The 16,558-nt window shown below is 34.1% G+C and overlaps 1 pseudogene; it reads right to left on the bottom strand.

Moving 5' to 3' along the window:
- Positions 1-1,082: 1,082 nt before the first annotated feature.
- The window catches only part of LOC114696794, a 58,559-nt pseudogene continuing 43,083 nt past the window's right edge, over positions 1,083-16,558 (bottom strand).

The raw sequence follows: 16,558 nt of genomic DNA, 5'->3' as shown, positions 1-16,558 counted from the left end.
AGATCTAAGCCAGCCAGGGATATATATATATATAAAGATTCTGTCTCAAAACAAAACAAAATACTCACAGAAAAATGCAAAGTCACGGTGAGTTTTTAAAGCCAGGAACATTTTGGTATAACCTCTGTGTCACCTGTTGAGTGACTTTTTACCTGAGTACTGACAAGAAAGTGTTTAAATCAATACATAAGCCTGAAATGGTGGTACATATCTGTTATCACATTAACTCAAGAATAGTTCAGGCTACTTAGCAAGACTGTCTCCAAGTAAGTAAACAAGTAAGCAAGCTGGTGTACTCTAGAAGAAAAAGTATTTTCATAGCAAAGGCATTCAGTCTATAATTTTTTTGTTTTGTTTTGTTTTGTTTTTCGAGACAGGGTTTCTCTGTGTAGCTTTGCGCCTTTCCTGGAACTCACTTGGTAGCCCAGGCTGGCCTCGAACTCACAAAGATCCGCCTGCCTCTGCCTCCTGAGTGCTGGGATTAATGGCGTGTGCCACCACCGCCCGGCCTATTTTTTTTTTCTATAATTTCAATTGTTTGAAATACAATTGTCCATTAATAAAATTTGTGGTGATATTTTGTTTATACTCCAACAGATAAAATTGCCTGAAGATCAGAGGACAGAGCCAGCCGCTAGATTAAGCATAGAGGCCAGGCAGTGGTAGCACACACCTTTAATTCTAGCACTCCAGAGGCTGAGATCTATCTGGACCTCTGAGTTCAAAGCCATGCTGGACTACAGGAGATTAATCCAGTCTGATCCATGGTGTTCTTGGATACCCAATGTATGGACACTAAGTTTATTAAAATAACAAAGTATCTGCAAGTGAACTATGGGCATCCTTCTGAAATATCTTCAGCTTCCTTTGAACACCAATGTAATATCAACACTACTGAAGAAATTGTCAGGACAAGAAAAGTCTGCACATGTTCTGTGCACAGTCCTCCCTGGATGATTCTAAGTCATGGATGTGGGATCTGTGAGTATGGAGAGCAGCTGTTTGGAAAAATTCTGAAGCTCTGGGTTTTCTGATCCTAGAAAAGCAAGAAATGATAGAATACAGTTAGAAGCTGGAGTGGCTTAGCTTTGGTAACTGGCACAAGCATAATAGTTTGCATTCCAGTGGTTCAAGCTGAGATATTCCTGATTAGGCTACCTGTACTGTTAGTAGAAGAGGTCTTTCCCCAGGAAGTGAGATGGAGAGAGTCTTTGGAGAACAGCTTTGCTGAACTGGTAAGTCAGCTTTTTCTGGATTTTTGTGATCTCTCCAGTCCTGCTATAGTTCCTGAGGGCTCTGGCCATCTTCTGGTAAGTCATGGGTTTTGGGTTGCCTTTTCTTTTCCCCCAAAGCTCAGCAAGCTTTTCTTTTCTTTTTCTTTTTCTTTTCTTTTTTTGATATAAACTGAAAGAAACCTTTGGTTTTATCGATGCACTGAATACAAGACACCATCTCCAAATTACACAGAGATTCGAAAAGGTATTCAAACAGCCAAAGCTTCCTCCTGCTTTCTTTTCCCTTTTTCTAGAAGAGGGGGGCTTGTACCAGCTGGTTTTCAGTTATTCTCTGCAGATATTGATGGAATCTTTCATCCAAATACAAGTCCCAGAGTCATTTGTTACACTTCTCCAGTTATAGGCAGGCTCTTCTGGGGGTGATATTCCACAAAAACTGAAATTGCCTCTGATGTGAAGGTAATGGTTAAGGAAAATCATGTAATTTTTATGTTCTGGGGGGCATATTAGCTCATACTAGCACTATTATTGAAGATGCTGTCTTTACTACTGTGTGTATTTCTGCCTTCTTTATAAAAAATAAGGTGTCCATGTGTGTGGGGACATTTCTTTGTTTCTTCAATTATAGTTCATTGATCAGTGTGTCTACTTTTATTTCAATTACCATGCTGCTTCTAGTAATATACCTCCATAGCACAACTTGATACCAGGGATGGTGGTACCTCTTTCAAGCTGTTCTATTACTCATGATGGTTTTAGCTACCCTGGATATTTGTTGCTGCTGTTGTTGCTGTTGATGATGATTGTTTCCATATAATGTTGGAAACTGTCCTTTCAAATCCTCTCAAGAATTCTTTTAGAATTTTGATAGAGATTTCATTGAACCTGTAGACATCTTTTGGTAGAATGGCTGTTTTCACTATATTAATCCAACTGATCCATTAGCATGGGAGATATTTCTATCTTCTGATATCTTAAATTTATTTCTTCAATGTGATACAATTTTTATTATAAAAATTTCACTTGTTGATTAGAGTTATCACAAGATAATATTTTTGTGTGTGGCTATTCTGAAAAGTATTGTTTCTTTGATTCATTTCTCAGTCCATTTGTCATTTGTATAATAGGAAAACTACCAATTTTTTAAGTTAATTTTTTTCTGGGGTTTTCTAGTCAGGGTTTCTCTGTTTAACATCCCTGGCTCTCCTGGAACTCACTTTGTACACCAGGTTGGCCTCAAACTCACAGAGATCTACCTGTCTTTGTCTCCTGAGTGCTGGGATTAAAGGCATGCACCACCACCGCCTGGCATTTAAGTTAATTTTTTTTATCCTACTACTTTTTTAGGGTCAATAATATATACTAATATATAATATATACTATCATATCATCTGAAAAGAGAGATACTTTGACTTCTTCCATTGCTAATATACCCCATTAATCACCATCAGTTTTCTTTTTGCTCTAGCTCAGCCATCAAGTACTATATAGAATAGGCATGGAAAGAGTAGACAGTATTGCATTGTTCCTGATTTTAGTGGAAATGCTTTGAGTTTCTTTCTGTTTAGGTTGATATTAGCTCTGGGATTGCTATAAATTGCCTCCATTATTTTTATGTCTTTCCTTTGTATCCCCAGTCCCTCCAGAGGATCATGAAGGGGTGTTGAATTTTGTCATAGGCCTTTTCTGCATCCAATAGAAGGATCATGTTTTTTTTCCTTTCAATTTATTCATGTGCTTGATTACTTTTATTGATTTATATATGGAATACCATCTCTACAACTCTGGTGTGAAGCCTGCCTGGTCAAGATGAATAGTCTTTGATGTGTTCTTAGATTTGGTTTGCAAGTACTTTTTGAGAAGTTTTGTATCTATGCTCATAAGGGAAATTGGTCTATTAATTTTTTCTTTGTTTGGTCTTTGTGTGGTTTAGTTTCCATGGTAATTATGGCTTCATAAAAAGAATTAGGCAATGTTCCTTCTGTTTCTATGTTACAGAATTGTTTGAGGAATATTGGCATTAATTCTTCCTTGAAAGTTTTATAGAATTATGTTAAGAATCCATCTGTCTCTGGTTTTTGTTAAGGCTTTTGGTTACTACTTCTATTATATTAGGGGTTGTTGGCTGGTTTAAATTAATTATATGATCTTGATATAACTTTTATGCTTCCTGTCACATGAAATCCATCCTTTCATTTTACATTTTTCACTTTGGAAAAGTACAGATTTTCAAAGTATGTCCTTATAATTCTCTAGAATTCCTGAGTGTCTGTTGCTTTCTTTCCCCTTTCATCACAATTTTAATTTATTTGGACTCTCTCTCTCTCTCTCTCTCTCTCTCTCTCTCTCTCTCTCTCTCTCTCTCTCTCTCTTCCTTTTAGTTTATTTGGATAAGCACTTATCAGTCTCATTGATTTTTCTCAAAAAAGGAAAAGGAAGAAAAACAGCTCTTTGTTTCATTGATTATTGTTTTGGTTTTTTTTTGTTCATTTTTTTGTTTTGTTTTGTTTTTGCTTCTTTTTGGTTTGTATTTTATTGATTTCAACCCTCAACAAATATTTCTTGACATCTAATCCTTTTGGGTGTCATTTCTTCTTTTTGTTTTAGTTCTTTCAGGTGTGTCATTATGTTGTGAATATAAGATCCCTCTCTTTTTTTAAATGACAGCACTTGTTGCTACAAACTTCACTCTTAGGACTGCCTTCACTGTAACTCAAAGGTTGTGCGCTCATTTTCATTCAGTTGTAAGATGTTTTTAACTTTCTTCTGTCTTAACATTTTCTGCTTATATTTATTTATTTATTTATTTTTCATTCAGTAGTACAATTATTCATGTTCCATGAGATTGTATACTTTTTGGTGTTTCTGTGGTTGTTGATATCCAGTTTTAATTTGTGGTGTTCAGATAAGATTCTGGGTGTTAATGTCAATTTTCTTGTATCTATTAAGACTTTCTTTGTGCCAAAATATGTGGTCAGTTTTAGAGAAAGGTCCATGAACTTTTGAAAGAAAACGGGTAAATTGTTCTGCATTCTATTTATGACCTTATTTAGCTTCGGCATTTCTCTGATTAGTTTTTTGTATGTGTGATTGAACTATTGGAGAGAGTGTGCTTTTCTAGTTACCCACTATCACTTTTATGAGGACCAATGTGTTATTTAAGCTATACTATTGTTTCTTTTATGAGCTGGGGATCTCTTGTGTTTGGTGCATAGATATTAATGGTTGCCATATTCACTTGGATTTTTCCATTGATGAGTGTATAGTGTCCTTCCCCATCTCTCCTGATAGGCTTTGTTTTGAAGTTGTTTTTGGCACATTGTAGATGAAATTCTACACAGTCTTCGTAAATACGAAACACAGAGCTAAATACCGAGGAAATAACTGAGGAGATAGGAGCAATAGCCACAACTAGCTTTAGCTTACCACCAGCAGTAGCTTCCCCAGAGTTTTTTCTTACCTGACTTGTTTTTATTGCCTTTCTGTTCTGCCTTCTCATTGCTTCTAAGCCCAGCCACATGACTTCCTTGTCACTGCCTGTCTATACAGACCTCCAGGTCTCTATGTTTGGTACTGGGATTGAAGGCTTGTTTTATCAGACTTGGCTGTGTACTTGACCACACAGAGACTCTGCCTGCCATGTGGTCAGATTAAGGGCATGTGCTACCACCGCTGGACTTCTGCTTAATGACTATTTGACCTCTGATCTCCAGGCAACTTTATTAACTTTATTTATTAACATACAAATAAAATATCACACTTCATCACACATAAAATATCACCACATCAGATATTAAAATGACTACACTGGTTTGTTTCTTCAATCCATTTGTTTGCAATATACTTTTTGTGCTTTTACTCTAAGGTGGTATCTATCCTTGATGTTAAGATTTGTTTCTTGGATGCAGCAAAAGGGTGGATCCTGTTTTTAATCCAATCTATTAGTATATGTATTTTTAATGAATCAATGAAATATTAAGTTGAGATTTATCAATGGGCAGTGTTTATTGTTTTCTGTTAATTTATTGCTATGGTATATTTTTTCTTTCATTTGAATTGCTAGTCTGAGATTATATTCATTGTTTTGTTTGGTGTGGCTAACCTCTTCTTGTTGAAGTTTTACTTCTAAAACCTTATGTGTGTGTGTGTGTGTGTGTGTGTGTGTATATATATATATATATATATATATATATATATATATATATATATATATAATCATGGAATGTCTTTAATTGTCATTGAAATTTTGCTGGATATAGCAGTCTGGGCTGGCATCTGTTGGCTTTTAGGTTTTATAATATGTTTATCTATGTCCTTTTGGTTTTTAGAGTGTCCACTGAGAATTCAGATGCTCAGACTTTACATGTTGTTTGGTCTTTTCCTATTGTAGCTTTTTATTATTCTTTGTTCTCTACCTTCTGTGTTTTTATTGTTATGTGTCATGGAGGATTTCTTTTCTGGTCCAGTCTGTTTGTTGTTCTGTATGTTTTTTGTACATTGATAGGCACCTCCTTCTTTAGGTTGAGAAAATTTTCTTCTATGACGCTGTTGAAAATATTTTCTGTATCTTTGACCTCAGTTTCTTCCCTTTTAACTCTTCATGTTATTCATAGATATTGCCATTCTACAGTGTTCCAGCTTTCCCATATATTTTTTTTTGTGTTATTTTAGATATAACAATTTTTTGTTTGACTGGGGTTCTTCATTTCTTCTATTTTGTCTTTAATGCCTAAAATTCTCAGTTCCACCCCTTGTATGGTGTTGGTGAGGCTAATGTCTTAGTTAGGGATTTTATTGTTGAGGCAAAACACTAAGACCAGAAAGCAAATTTGAGGAAAAATGGTTTATATGGCTTAAACGCCCATATTTCTGTTCATTGAAGGAAGTTATGACAAAAACTCAAAAAGGGAAAGATCTTGGAGCCAGGAGTTGATGCAGATGTCATGAATGGGTGCTGCTTATGGGCTTGCTCAGTCTACTTTTTTACAGAATTCACAACCACTATCCCATGGATGGTATCACTCACAAGAGCTGGGCCCTCCCACATTGATTTCAGGTTTCCATTGCTGCAAAGACACCATGAGAACCATAACTCTTTTAAAGGAAAACATTTAATTGGGATGACTCACTTACAGTTCAGAAGTTTAGTCCATTATCATCACAGTGGGATATGGAGTCATTCAGGCAGACATCATGCTAGAGAAGTAGCTGAGAGTTCTTACATCTCGACTGACAGGAAAAAAGAAGTAGTTTGCTGCACTGGGCATGGCTTGAGCATATATGAGACCTCAAAGCCCATGTTCCAACAAGAACACATCTACACTAACAAAGCCATACCTCCTAATGTTCCACTCCTTTTGGGGGCCATTTCCTTTCAAATCACCATAATCACTAACTGAGAAAATGCCTTACAGCTGTATCTCATGGAAGCATTTCCTCAACTGTGACTCACAAAAGCCAGTACAACTTACCTCTAAGGTTTTTGTTTGACTTTCTAAATTTTATATTTCCTGTTTTACCTTACTGTAGGTTTCTTTAGTCATTTTATTTCTAATTTCATGTCTTAAACTGTTTTCATTATTTTATTCCATCGCTTACTTTTCAACGAGTTCATTAAGGGATTTATTTATATACTCTTAAGGTCCTTGAACATATTCATATTAACTATTCTGAAAATTCCCTTTGCTTTAGCCATAATTTTGTTCCTCAAGGCTTACTATAGTAGATTTGCTGGGTTCTGGTAGAGACATTGTCTTGGATGTTAATGTCTGTGTTTTTGCACAGGTGTCTAAGCATCTGGGTTTGAGATGATTGTAATTCTAGAGGGTAAAAACTACTCCAGTCCTCGTTTAGTGGGTGTTCCCTTTCTTGGATTCTGTTGCCCACTCTAGACTTTAGGAAGGTGTGGTAGCTGTCGGTTGCCTGATAGAGAATGCTGCTGTTGTGGCCAGTTTGTGGCCCCTGGGAATCCTGGGTAAAATGTCTTTCTAGGTATTGGGGGCTAATTTGAAGGATAAAGATTAGGTAGAAAAGTAGAATGAATCTGAGAAGGTCCATAGGAAGCAGGCAACCTGGATCTTCTCCAAGGTTTGATGAAATACCTAGGGAGTGGAGTCAGAGAAGAAAGACAGTTTCCTGAATGTAGCCTTCTACAAGTTTGAATTCTGCTTGAGAACTTGCAAGTAAGGAAAGGGGATAAAGTGAAGATAGCCTACCTGATTCCCAGACCTGAGTGGTGAGCAAGTTCCCAGGTAGAGTGCCTCTGAGTGTTGATGTCTGAGACAGATAAATGGGCAGGTAAGACAATTGGGTCTTCCATGAGGATCTCTGGTATCTCCAAGGAATGTTAACAAAGAGAGGACATACCACTTTAAGTGGTCTGCTACATTGCTGGCTATGAGAATGGGAGATTTAAAATGGAAGGAGGAAAGTACAGTGAAGATCATCTACCTGATCCACAGGCTGGAGTGGCCTATGGGTTCCAAGTCGACAGTGCTTGATATTATACTTTTTACAATTAAATTTTTAATAAAACATTTTCATATAATATATTTTGATTATATTATTTTCTATCCCCCAATTCTTCCTTAGTACACACTACTTCCCTACTCACCTATCTCCATGTTCTCTCATTTTCTTTCTCTCAATGAAGCAAAAACAAATAGAAACAAAAACCAAAATGAAACTCAAAATAAATTAATTAAAAACAAAACAAAGTAAGTAACAGAAATCTATGAAACCAATACAAAAATTAACACACACACACACCAAAAAGTTAAATAGAGACTCATGGGCTGGAGGGATAGCTCAGCCATTAAAGGCTAGGCTCACAACCAAAGATAAATAAAGACTCACTCTATTTGGCCTACAATTCATAGGCATAGTACCTCCCTTAGAATGTGGTTGATATACCCAGTGACATTACATTTGAGAAAAGCGATTTTCTGTTTCCCTGCAAGCATCCATTGCAAACAGCTTTTTTTTTAGTTGTGGCACTTTGTTTTAATTTTCCATTCCCAGTGCTGGTATTTCATCTGATATGAATCTATGCATATCACATTTGTGCATACTGTCACAATCTCTGTGAGTTCATGTATGAATTATCTATATTAGTGAGTTATGTGTATAAATATGAATTCATGAGTCTCTCTGTGTTGTGTTTATCAATCCTGTTGTGTCTGTAGGTCATTTTTCACTTGAAGTCTTCTACAACCTCTGGTTCTTACAATCTTCATGCCTCATCTTCACACATAGATCACTGAACACTGAGGGGAGGGATTTGATAAAGACATTAGATTTAGGCTTTAGCCTCCAAAATCTCACACTCTTCACATTGTCCAGTTGTTGGTCACTGTTAATTACCATTACTGAAAGAAGCTTCTCTGATGATAGCTGAACAATGTTGATTGAACTGTTGAGATCATATCTAAGAATACATTAAAAAGTCTGAGATTATGAAGATTTATTGCTATTTTCTTCAGAGTTGTAGAGTCCACTCTTTGTATTTATATCATAAATCTCTTAGGAGTCAGATCAGGTATGACGTTTGAAATGATACTGTATTCATTGTCTTGCTGTCTCCAAATCACTTAGTCCAAGACTATTTTTCCCTCATTGAATTGTCTTGTCAACCTTGTAAAAATTCATTGGCAGTAGATGTATGTGTTAACTTTTGAATTTTCAATTATATTCCATTAGTCTGCATATCTTTCCTCATGATTGCACCATACTCATTTCATTAGTGTACTTTTGTACTCATTTATGAAACTGGAAGTGCAGTGTACAGATTTTATTTCTTTTTATTTTCAAAAAATTGACTAGAATAGTATGATTATAATTTCATATTTTAAAACTAGGTTTAACACTTCTGAAAATAAAAAAAAATTAAAATTTTGGTAGAATTTGAATTTGCTGATTATTTTGAGTTGAATTTCCAAATTAGTGCAATTAATTCTTCTTATCTTTGAATAATAGATATCTTTCTTTAATTTCTTATTTCTTTAATTTCTCTTATCCACAACTTGTAGCTTTACATAGTTATGTCCTTCTCTATAGATAACTTTATCCACGGATAATCTATTTTCTGTTGACTTTTCCATAACTTTATGGATTTTTCTTTACAAGTATATACAATTCAGCTGCTATTGAATTGAGACTCTACTCTGAAACTTTTGTGAAATTTCTTATTAGTTCCAATAGCTTTTTACTGTTTCACTGGGATGTTCTACACATAGCATTTTGTCATTGAGGAGAAATCTGAGACTACATAGGTCATGGGCCTAAAGGAAAAATCTACTATTATTCTCTAAAAGGAATATAACACTAAACTGACTCCTAAGGACATGCTGCTATATACCCATAGGTCAGTCCCTCACACAGCCAACATCAGAGAAATGTCTTGCAGTAAGGAGGAATCAACACAGAAACCCAAAACTGGATAATATACATCTCATGGAGCAAACTTCAAATCAAAGTCATTTGTTAATTCCAAAATATTCATGCTGCTATTGCCCCAAAAGTCATATTGTGCTAAGCAGATAATTATTGTATCTAGCAAAGTTTGTAGCTAATCAAGATTAATTATTATTTTCTCCTTTATTAGCATGTACAGCACCTTCTTGCAATATGAAATTTAACCAGTATGCATTAAGCATGAAGCTTTCTAATGAAAAACAGTTATATTTCTACATTTGCTGGGTCATAACTATGTGGTATCTTTAACAAAAGCATTTAACCCTCAAGTTGTGGAGGGTGACCAATAATATCAGTCATAGCCTGTAATGTTTGGGGAATCTGAGAATCAATGGGCCAACAACAAAAAGATGGGACCTTATAACCCATTCCTTGTACTTGGGGTTTATTTTGGTAGCATATGATATCTAATTGGCATACTGACACATAATCACATTATATGGTGAATACATGTACACTATATGGAGGCATTTACAGTAGTGAGTTTCAGTATCTCTTTTTCAAAGGCCCTTCAGTGTTAGCTATTCCTCTCTATATTTACTTTGGTATGCTGCATGAGCTGGAAACCATCATCTAGTTCCAGAAAGAAAAATATTGTATGATTTACTCACATGTGGATGTTAGTTTTTATCTTTTAGATATGCATGTTTCATTAGAGTATGCACTAAAGTTTGGTAGCTAGTATAAAATCAGTGGATAGGAGATGATCTTTCAAGGAACTGAAATAGAGTAGTGTGTTATAAAGGGGTAAAACAGAAATTAGGTTGGGATTATTAAATAGAACCAAATTTTTTGATGTTAATAAAAAACCTAATACACAGTCAAATATAAATCTTGCCAGCTGCTCAGAGTAGGAGAATGGAGAAGAGATAGGAAATTAAGCTACGCCATCTAAGTTAAGCTGACATTGAGGTTAGCTACTTGGTGGGGGGGGGGCTTCAGAAAAAAATCAAAGAACTTTGAAGAGTTAGAGACATCATACTTAGATATAGATAGAAAGAAGGAAATTAAAAGTTACACTTCTCTGTGTAGTTTAGGAAATCAGGCAGACTGATGAAACAACCTGGCTCTTTAATTTCAGAGATTCTATTAAAGAATTTCAGAAAAGAAAAGTACATTATCTCTTTAAAAGAATAATTGATTCACTTATCTCTTTAGCATAACTTAAGGTGGGCTTATCTTCCAGGTAGTCCTTTGCAGAGAAGTGGTCACTTGACCTGGTGTTTGACTTCTGAATTGGTATGTTAGGTCTTCACCTAGGCCAGAGATTTTAATTGATTCCATATACCTATCTGTGTATGTGTGTATTGGCATGAGTGTTTGGATATTTGAATGTGAGACATGGCACACATGTGAAGGCCAGAAAACAAGTGAAGAGCTAATTCTCTCTTTCGATCATGTGGTCTGGTAATGGAACTCAGGCCTTCAACTTTAGAGGTATGTGCCTTTGCCCTTTGAGCCATCTCACTAGCACAAGTTTTATATTTATATGTGTACAATATTTTTAATATTATTATAAAGATTTCACTAAATCTACACTTTACATATGTTTATAATGTAGTTTTTTAAAACATACTAATTTTTACAAATTATGAGCAACAGTCTCTCTCCATTTTTGCATGCTCTACAATACATATTATTAGTGAAAAGACCTCTCAGGTCCTTGATTACATTACATTATATGTATTTTACTTATATTTATGCATATGATGAATCTGTTGATTTTTATTTAATTTTTATTGTTTTATTTGGATATGGGAATTATAACTTTTATTACTAAAATATAAAATTATTTCTTTATTATGCTGATTTCATACATTGTTACTTTCTGAATTTGTCAGCTTTAACCACATTTTGATAGAATACATAGATTTTCACTGAGTAATATGACATGTTCAAACATAAATAATATTTCCTTCATTATTATTATTTTTTTTCTCTTTTCTTTTATTTTATAATTTAATTTAATTTTACATATCAGCCATGGATTCCCTTGTTCTCCCCCCTCCCATACCTCCCGCCTTCCCCCAGCCCACCCCCATTTCCATTGTTTTGAGGTTGTAATATAATTAAATAATTCCCCGTTCTCTTTTCCCTCTCTAACCTTTCTCCTGGTATTTTGCTCTTATTCAAATTGACGGCCTGCTCTTTTTTTTATTGTTGTGACACAAATAACATATGGACTAAGCAGATCATATTTTTAAATTAGGTAGTATTTTCCTTGGACTCTTTGAGGTAACTGTATCATTTTCATTTTCACAATTTGTCTTACTATTACTTTCAAGACAGTATCAAGGTATTGTACAAATAAGAACACTTATATTGGTCTAGAATTCAGAGGAGACACTTTGAACTTTTTCTCATTCATTCTATTGGATATAGGGTTGATAGTCACACAAAGCATGTATTACTTTAAAAGTAGACTCCCTTCAAACCTAATTTGTTAAAAGATTTGTTCAGTGAAGAAATGTTTCTCCTATGACTGGATAGATGGTTCAACAGTTAACTGTCTGTAATTCTTGGGGAATTCAAAGGAATTCCAGGGAATTCAAAACTCTCTTTTGGCCTCTTGGAGTACTAGGCACACTAGTGTTGAACAGATATGCATGCATAAAAACACTCCTACACATAAAATGATAAAAATAATTTTAAAATAAAAGAAATAGTAATCATTGTTCAACATAAACTCCATCTACTGTGATGAGAATGTTGTTTTGTTTTTTTTTTTTTGTTTTGTTTTCTTTTGTTTTGTTTTCATTGTGTTCATAGGTCATAGGTTGCAGAACACTTACTGATTTTTTAAATGTTAAAGCATTCTACCATTCCTCCTACAACTCTTCTCTTGTATGTAATGATTTGTGATATGTTGAAGTTAGTTTATTAGTGTTTGGTTTAAAAAAATTACATTTCTACTCACCAGTGAATGTTAATTTAGTTTATTTATTATTGCTTTGTCTAATTTTTCTCTGAAGGAAATATTAACATGATTAAAATAAATTGTCAAAATTATGATTTTTTCATGAATACTGAAATATTAATAAATGGGAAAGGGATAGAGAGCCTAAAACTTTACCCACAATTCTCTAGCCAGTAGATATTTTACACAGAGGAACTAAAATATACACTGGTTAAAGGAAAATCTTTTAAATAAATTATGTTGTAAACATTAGAAATAAATTTATAGAACATGAAAACTATCCCTAATTTTTTATTGTATATGAAATTCAATTCAATGGAATTTAAGTTCTTTGATATATTACCTGAATTATAAAATTTTTAGAAGAAAATACTGGAGAAAATATCTCAGGTTATGAAAATCATTTAAATGTTTTCATACATGATCCTAGAAACAAATGAAAGTAACTGAAGTCTATACAAGTATGATGTAGCTGGAGAGCTTCTCTCCAGGACCCACCAAGCCCCTGCAGTCCCACAACCCACGTATAAAATAATCACACAGGCACTTATATTACTTACAAACTGTATGGCTATGGCAGGCTTCTTGTTATCTACTTCTATCTTAAATTAACCCATTTCTATTAATCTATAAGTTGCCATGTGGCTTGTGGCTTACTGGTACCTTACATCTTGCTTGTCATGGTGGCAGCTGGCAGGTCTCCCACCTGCCTTTCTATTTCCTCTTTTCTTCTCTCTGTTAGTCCTGCCTATACTTCCTGCCTGGCCACTGGCCAATCAGTGTTTATCTATGCAGAGCAATATCCACAGCAGTATGATTATATTAATAGTGACAACAAAAGCTGATTCACAAAAAAATGTTCAACATGGTGAATAAACACCTTATAGAAAAGAAAGACTTGGATAATTTGCATGTAGATTATTAGAGAAATTCCATAAACTTAATTACAAAAACTATTTGGTTGGCTGTGAAGAAGCTTCCTGCTTTGGTATAATTAAATTTTCTATTTACACCAGTATAGAAAGACCAATACCACATGCTTATCTATAACCATTTGTTCTCCTTTGAATACAAATTCCAAATCTGTGCTGTAATTACAGACTATCTGGTTATTTAATAGCAGGTATTAGAAATATTCAGTAAGAGTAAACCCTAGTGATCTTTAGCATAGTAAACTAAGAACAATACATAATAAACTAGTACATATGTGGTGAATATTATAGTTCTTTGTCTCTACATACAAAGAATTGATATGGAGGTAGAAACCTTAATTCTTCTTAACTGATTCACATATATTGGATAAATGTACCAAAATATTATTATGTATTCTAAAAATAGGAATAATTATTACACATCAGCTAAAACACAAAATAAAATCAAGCATTTGGAGAATGAAGAAATGAATTAATTTTAAATGTTAATTCTAAATAGGTAGAAGCAAGGGTTCAATATTACTTTCTTAGAATATAATATAAATGAATAATATAAATGAAGATTTGATGAATCAGATATTTGATTGAATGGCACTAATTTTAAATATCTTACCTAGGATTTTGAGATTTCAAACTTAATGTAACTTAAAGCTGGCTCTCTAAGCTATACAATTATATATATTGCTTCATTATATTTCATCTTGGTATTTTCTTGTTAATTTTTAATAAAACCAAAGGCAAAATTAGTGTTAGAATATTTCAGTTCTCTGTATCATATTGATGTAGATAAAATAGAAGTTTATTTAAAGTTAAAAACTATTTTGTCATATATTTAAAACTATATTTTTTCATAGGAATAATCAAAAACATGCATTAAAATTTCATAAGGCTTCAATTGAAGACGAATTTGTAATATGTAGTAATTTCTATTACAACATGAAAAGTTTGTGGATTTTGTTGTTATTATTTTTGTTAAAGAATTAATTCTGTGATAACCATGTTTTGAAATACAAACAACAAAAATTCACATTTCTATTGTGCTTTATATTGTTTCCACTTGTTAAGTTTGAAGAAAACCTTATTGAAAAACCTTATCTACTTTACAGGAATAAGAAAAGGATGTTCCATAGAAATTAAGATTAGAAGTTTGTAGCTGGAGAGCTTCTCTCCGGGTCCTGCTAAGCCCAGGCAGTCCGACAGCCCACTTATAAAATAAACACACACACACTTATATTATTTAAACTGTTTAACTGTTATTTAAACTTTCTGGACAGTGAGACATGTCTGCACCTGGCAGCACCGGATTTACTTCAGAGAGGTGGATGGGCATCAAAGACACTCTATATGGAGTTTATCTTCTTCTTGGCAAAAATAGCCACTTGGGCAAGAAACTGTTCTTGCCTGGACTGCTTGATCGACTGGACATGCAGGTTACCCATAAGAAGGTAACCACTGAACTTTGCTTGGCAAAATGGTCCTTCAGGTTCCTGCTTCACAGAAGAAAATGCCAGACATTCTACAGAACACTTAAAAAAATGACTGAGAGACTCTAGCCCTGTGGGCTAAAGACAGATGCCCCAACTTTACAAGAGAATTTTGTATAACTGTCCAGGCTGCCAGCTGTCTCTGTCTATTTTGCAAGATTCCTGAAAGTTGCTTACATCCATCTTCCATTTCTCAGGTACCATTATAATCCTTCTCAGGTCTTTGATGGGATTGAAGACTAACAGTTATAGTTACAACTATATATATATATATATATATATATATATATATATATATATATATATCTTAGATAAAACATATTAAGTATTAGATTCAGGTTCTTTAGGGTAGGACACCTTTTGGAATGATCTTTACAACATGCCATTTACATACACTCTAGACTTCTCTGGATTTTAGTATGTGTTTCTTGCTTAATATTGTTCACATTGGTTGTAGTTCCATTTTATCTAGGTCATTATTCCTCTTACTCCTGGACAATATTTGATAACCATTCCTTTGTATATAGCCTTGTATTAGGTTAGAACCTTCTTATTTAGACAAAAGGGGGAGATGTAGTGGGTAGCCATTCCAACCTTGATCTGGAAGTTCCAACCCCCATTGAGGCTTCGGTAACTGTCATACCTACAAGGCGGGGCCAAGAGAGGACCCTGAATACCTGAGAACTGGATGCACTGGCTCTCTTGTTTCCTGGATCCTGGACGCTTGGAGGTAGACCAAGCAGAGTTCTCCAGAGAACTTTGCTGGACTGTGACACACCTTTCCCAGATCCTGCAACCTACCTTTCTCTTCACTTGTAAGTTATGCCACTAAATAAACCTGCTTTTAACCACATGGAATGGCCTTAATAATTTCACCAATAGAAGTTGTATTTTAAAGTGAATACATTTTTTTGTTGCTTTAAGACATAATGAAGAAGCCCTAAACCCCTGCTCTCATTATTATGAGCATGCATGCTTATACATACAAATTCTTATGATGTGTATACAACAACCTTTACTAAACTTATATGGTAATGAAATGAAGTATACCTGATAAATCTTCACTCTGCTCCCTGTTTCCTGATTCACCACTATTTTGTGAATCATTGTTGTTTTGCATTGTAGTGCTTAAATTAAAACTGTCCCACATTTCAGTGTTTTGTGACTATTATTATGAATTTGATTATGAAATGACTGTATATGTTATAATAATCATGGAACTTTGTAATTTTGAAATAATTCAGTTATAGTTGATGCATATTTTTGGAATGTATTATTGCACACTGAAATAAATATACTATAAAAGATTAATATTTTAAAAGTATATCTCTGGAGAACTATAAAATGTTACTGTCTGGTGCAACAGCATAAAATGCATAATATTTATATACCTTTATTTATATTTTATTTCTTTTAATCTGTATCCAGCATATTCAAATATTTGAGGAATATACTTATATCTAAATTGTAGTTAAAACATGGCTACTGACTTTCTTACTGATTAGAAATTATTCTAGT

The sequence above is a fragment of the Peromyscus leucopus genome, chromosome X (assembly GCF_004664715.2).
Source record: "Peromyscus leucopus breed LL Stock chromosome X, UCI_PerLeu_2.1, whole genome shotgun sequence".
Classification (NCBI taxonomy): domain Eukaryota; kingdom Metazoa; phylum Chordata; class Mammalia; order Rodentia; family Cricetidae; genus Peromyscus; species Peromyscus leucopus.
Note: the sequence above shows the minus strand (reverse complement) of the source record. Positions and strands in the feature narration are given on the sequence as shown.